Source organism: Calidris pugnax, unplaced genomic scaffold (assembly GCF_001431845.1).
Source record: "Calidris pugnax isolate Ruff unplaced genomic scaffold, ASM143184v1 scaffold18, whole genome shotgun sequence".
NCBI lineage: Eukaryota > Metazoa > Chordata > Aves > Charadriiformes > Scolopacidae > Calidris > Calidris pugnax.
Window position 1 is genome coordinate 11,608,645 of NW_015090812.1, and position 6,000 is coordinate 11,614,644.

At 41.7% G+C, this 6,000-nt stretch overlaps 1 protein-coding gene across 8 annotated transcripts in view; it reads right to left on the reverse strand.

Moving 5' to 3' along the window:
• Positions 1-6,000, reverse strand: part of USP33 (ubiquitin specific peptidase 33) — a 48,654-nt gene that overhangs the window by 39,544 nt on the left and 3,110 nt on the right. For 3 of the 8 annotated variants that reach the window (XM_014939180.1, XM_014939183.1, XM_014939178.1), the window contains exons 1-2: positions 5,560-5,832; positions 432-495 (exon numbers count right to left, since the gene is read on the reverse strand). The gene's annotated coding sequence lies outside the window, so the exon portion shown is untranslated. Of the gene's footprint in view, positions 1-217; positions 237-431; positions 496-5,559; positions 5,838-6,000 lie in introns of those variants that run through there. The other 5 variants (XR_001411638.1, XM_014939182.1, XM_014939184.1 and 2 more) reach the window with 5 other exon arrangements.

Consider the following 6,000-nt stretch of genomic DNA (forward strand, 5'->3'; position numbering starts at 1 on the left):
GCCCTTTCAAAGTTAGTTAGAATAAATAACTTTATTAACAGTAAGAGACTAACAATCCAAATTAAACACAGCTGACTCCTAAAATGAAATCCTCTGACTTTTAGGGCATAAACTAACAGAATCCTGAATGGAACAGAGCTGGTTTGGTAAATTTTTTAACTTCCTGGCCTCTACCATGGCACCCCAACGACATAAATATTACAGTTTTCAAGCCTACCCAGAACTGATGGTGGCTTTGACTGTATATTCTGAGAAGGGATCTGACACAACACTACTGAAATGTGCTGGAACTGTGAAGGCTGAAACAGAAGAGCACATGACTTGTCTGTCAAAGGAGATGGAAACTTTATCTTGGTTTTATTTATTTACACAGACACATCCTAGATTCAGGCATATTATATATCAAAAGCAAACTGAAACTTGTAACTCACCTGTAGTACTGAACACTCAGCGAGCTTTTCTCTTGTTCAAGTTCTCTCTGTCCATCCAAGGTCTCTGATGCAGACACAAATAAAGAATGCTAAATACAATCACTTTGTCATTATTTTGATGGTTGCACAGAAAGCTATGACGTTTTACAGATGGAAAATTTAAAAATTAACTCAGTAATGTTTTTTTGATATAAATACTCCAATTGACTCATGCAGGTAAGAACTACACAAGAACTTGGTTCCAGTTTCATCACCTAAACAATTACTATTGATGCCTCAATCTCCCTAAAGCCCAAGAAATCTTAAACTTTCTTTGCCCAATTATTATCTGTCCAATCTAGCATTCCTTTATCAAGACTTGCAAGTAAAATTCCATTCTAACTCAGCAATACATACTCCCTGAATGATAGTGGCAGCCTTTATCACTGTTATCAACATCTCTTTCCACTTTGACCGTTTGCTTTGGCAGCTTCAGGTCTGTTCCTTCCACTGTACAACCAATCACTCCTTTGAATATTAAGTAACCTAGAGCTTTAACAGCATAGGGGAAAACAAACCTTGCCTAGTAGGCATCTCCACACTTCCTAGTAAACTTTCAGTTTTTTATCTTTGACTTGGTCTTTGCTTCCATTGCCTTGCAATAACATCCCTTTGAAGTCATTTCAGTTCCTTTTAGTTATCAAAGGGTTTTAAAATAAATGTGTGTGTATAAATAGTCTATATTATTTCCACAAACATTCCTTTACAAAGAATATTATTAAAGTATTCTATATTATTTGTACATAAATAATATGTTTTATATAATTTATTCTATACATGCAAGTATATACCTGCATATACATACTTACATATATTTTATTTATATATTAGAATTATTTATATATACATAATATAGAAGATATTTGTTATATATATAATATACATATAACCAAGTATGCGTATCTTTCAATCTTTTTGAATGTCACGTTAACAGCTGTTCAATAAAATATTTAAGAACCTATCTCACAAGACTGGAAATACTACAGTAAATTAATAATTCAGGATCTTCTTCAAGATGAGGGCTAAATTCTCTCCCTCAACCAATGATATGACATTTGAAAAGTGCTACTCTCAAATACAAGCTGGAGCTGGAGAAGTATTTCCTCAGTTCAGTGTCTATTTGTAATCTACGTGCAGTCTTAGTGAAAGACATTTCAAATATGAAACCAGTACTTTTTCAGGCCAAACCTCCTCACTTACTGAAGTATATTAGCAATTCTGCTTTGATCTGTAAATTTCCTTTTCAGAACACAAATGGAAACATGAATGTATGTTTCATCTTGCACAGTTTGCATGGTCTCTTAAAAAATGGGCAAGTCAGCTTCAAATAAAGCCCTGACAACCTTAAAAAAAATTCAGCGTGAATTAATGCTGATTTAACACAGGTGCTTTAGAAAGACTAGTATAATGGATTAGTAAAGCTCTAGGCTTTTTTTTTTTCCACAAAGAAGCTTTCTAAATGTATTATTACAAGTAATACAAGGCAATGAATGAAGCAGAGACTTCACCTCACACTACCAGATTTGTATTTAACAGCTACTTTTCACGCATGGAACCACACAAATCCAAACCTGTAATCCTGAAGAAACCCAAACCCAGGAGTTCTGCTTGTGCCAGATTCTGTTCCTTGATGCAGTCTGCTTCTCTCTTCTCATAATAATTATCAGAAAGACCAAAGCATGTTGAAACTCATGTCCCTATGGATGCGGTCCCTATTCCTGTCCATATGGAGAACATCCCTTGTAGAAGTCTAGTTAATGTTATAGATTCTTTACATGTTGTTATACGGGCAGAACTAAATGGCCTTTCTTTAACCTTTTGTTAACAAAATTCTTACACACTTCCCTCCATCCTCCTCCAGAACTGTGATAACTCACTGTACTGCTACAACCTCAGTAGCTTAATATACCTAGCTGCAGTAACACATTCTGTAAAATTTTATGTTAAAGTCTAAAACTGTAAAATTCATTTTAAACCCATGATTCATCTCTCTAAGTCCTAGCAAGCCCAGGGTAGCCCCTCCCTCACTCACTGCCTTTCTTCCACTTCACCACTTCCTACTCCATCTGAAAAAATTGCTTATCTTCCTCTAGTGCTGTATCTCATTAGCACATCTGCTTTTTCACAAGCTTCTGCATTGTGTTGACCTCATCCAAATGTCACTTCTCATTTCCAGTAATGAAAAAAAAAAAAAAATCTACTTTTGTAGTTTCTCTTGTATTCCATTTTACAGTTCTGTTCTGAAGCTGGAGTATATCTCCAGTCCATGCCTCCAGCGACATGTGATAGCTCATACTGGGAAGGTACCTAGATATCTTACATGAACAGCTCTACTGGGTCAGATGAATGGTCAGTTTAGCCCAGCATCCCGTTTCCTCTACTGACCAAAGAAGACATCCACAGAAGAATAAAAATATTACAAGAGTATATAGCTTCCCTTAATCCTTTCCAGCTCTGCAGCTTCCTGAACCAAAAGCTTATACATTAGGAAGAGAGAGAAAGGCTCTGTATCAGTAATGTTTGCCTCCCTCAGGTTCAAGAACTCTAAAAAATTATCAAGATGTGAATTCTTAGACAGCAGTCATGTGTGCAGTGGTAACAAGACTTCCACAGACGCTTCAGAAGTATTCCATGGTCTCACAGGAACCTTAGAAAAATCACAAGCTGAAAACCACGGAGCTACATATACGGGATACAAGAAGCATCTTTGTTTCACTATGAGGTTAAGAAAGAAGTAAAACTTAACTAGGAATAGTACTCAGGTTTTCACACTAACCATTCATGATCATATTCATGCAATAAGCTTCTCAATAAATTTTTCTCATACACCTGGGAGAGAACTCTGCAGTCCCTCCCTTCTCCCTAGCTCTCTCCATTGTTTCCACTGGAAGATTTGTTTCAATCCACCTGTCTCAATGCATCATACTACATCATGCAATTAATTGAATAATTTAACCTTCAAAAGAAGGACTTGTTCACAAATTTTTTAGTGCATGCATAGCAAGTCATACTTCAAAGAAACAACAAAAGCCAGTAACACTTATCTTGAACTCCAGCCTTTTCTTTTTTGTGCTTGCTTATTCTTTGCATTTACTAAGAAAAAAAACTTTTGCTCATGTGAGCCGTCAGAGAAATGTGAACCATAATCTAAAGCATCATGACCAGCAACCTACTTATTATTCAACAGAATTCCATGGCATCACAGACTTGTGCAGTGCCTACCATAGAAGAACTACCACACACCCAGTTCAATGGATGTTGAAATAAACAAATATGTATCTTTACTCCATTGATGTCCCTAAACATGGAGCCATTTTATCAGATCATTTTACAGGGTTCAATTAGGGAATGCTGGTAGAAGATTTTAAGAAAAAAGGGATTATTCTGAAAACAGCAATTACCTGAAGCAACAATTGTATCTTTATTACTAGATTCTAATATTTTGTGTGTACAGCTCTGAATAACAGCATATCAAGCCAGTAAACTCTTAAGTTCAGGCTTCTTATTTGGACTCACAGTTATTTTACTAGTGATGCACTGGAACAATTGCATTTAACATTTATTTTCATTTTATGGCAACAAAATAAGAGTGACACACAGGTGTAATTTTGTATCTGAACATTTAATTACTTAGAATACTAAAGAGATCTGGAACTTCAGCAATTACTTGTCATATAAATATTCTTCCCACTGCAGAAAAAAACCACCAGCATTCACTCCAAACTATACACACCCATTGAAGCTACAGCCTTTGACATACATATTCAGATTTTTAAGATGCACATTTTCCTTTCAATTTTCTAAAGCACTGTGGTGTTCTTTAAAAACTTTACTGGATTATTTGACAATTATTACAGAAATTACCTCGGCATAATACCATACGTGAATAAGATTGTTAACAAACTTGAAAGTAGTCTTCTCAGGTTAAGAAATAGGGAAGATTAATCTTAATTTCACACACTAAGATCCTTCATACTTTGTTAATCAGTAGGGGGTTTTGATTTTCACCTTCCATCTCTCCCTATTTCTACCTTTTTAAATCTATCAACTCTAAACACGAGCATCCCGTTTTCTTGAAAAAATGACAACACCAGGATTAACTTTGGTAGAAAAATTACTTCATCTATTTAGAACAAAACCAGTTATTTTCCCAGTAAATGACAAAAGTATACTCAGTACGGTGACGAAATATACCGGATCCTTCTCTTCAGGCACCAAGAACTATCCATTCAACTGAGATACACTATTTTAAGTCACTTCCATTAGATTTTATTTTTTTTTTGCTGTCAGGAAGCATTGTTTCTAAAGAGAAATGACATTTTAAAAAAATGCTTGAGGGTATATCCTCTTACAGGGTTGGCCATGTTTCATCTTTATATTGCCTTTTAAGGTATGTAGCCTCTCCATTCATTTCTTTCTTCCACCGCCCTAAATCCTAACTCTGAAACCCATTAGCTGACCCTTATGTTTCTTAAGAGGATTTTCCCAACCCAGGCTTTGCCCGAGCCTACAGTGATTTTCCACTAGGTGTAACACCAGGCTTTTTTCCTCCACTCTATTTCACCCCTCGTACGCGATGATCTAAGCGTGTAGGTACCTCAGGGAACGAACAGTAACTTACAGGTAAATTACTGGGTTTCAGGAATCTCTTCGTACCCGCAACACCGTCCCCGCACGGCTCCGACGCTGGCGGATATTTGGGGCGGTCAACACGTCTGTGGCCAACGTTCGTGGCGGCTCCCCGGCCGCCCCCAGCAGGCGGGCGGACCCTCCCTGCCCGCCGACCGCCCTGACCCGGAGTGAGCGGCCCGGGCACCCCGGCCCATCGCCCCGCACCTCGGCGGGGGCGGCAGCCCACGCACCGCCCCCGGGCCCCCACCCAGCCCTCCGGGACCGCGGCTCCCCGCCCGCCCAGACGGCTCCCGCCGGCGGCGGCCATCACCGTGCCAACACGCCCGGCGGGCCGAGCCGCCCTGGACTTTGAGACCGGCCGGGGACACCGCCCGCCGCGCTCCTCTCCTGCCCTCACGGACACCGGACCGGACCCCACCCGCCTTCCCCACCGCCAGCGGGACTCTCCGCCTCTTACCGGAGCGGCCGGGAGGACGCAGGGTGCGCGGAATCCGGAGCTAAGCCTGGGCACGGCTCACACCGATGGCGAATCCCAGCCTCCAGGGACAGCGGCCCTGCCGGGCGGGCGGGCAGCGCTCCCCCGCCCGAGATGCGGCGGTGTAGAAGGCCGCCGTGGCGGAGAAGGCCGCGGAGAAGACTCCGCCGCTACCTCACACGGACAGGCAGACGCCCACCGGCCGCGGCGACACCGGCCTGCGGTACGCGCCCCGCACAAAGATGGCGGCGCGGAGCGTCTCCGCTGGCTCACGTGAGCACTGCCCCGCACAAAGATGGCGGCGCCAGGCTCCCACCCCACCTTGCCCGGCCGCCCGCCGAAGGAGGTTGCCCTGTGTAAAGATGGCCGACCCGGACTCCTAACGGAGCGGGTCACCCTCACGTGGCGGCGGCGGGGGCTGCC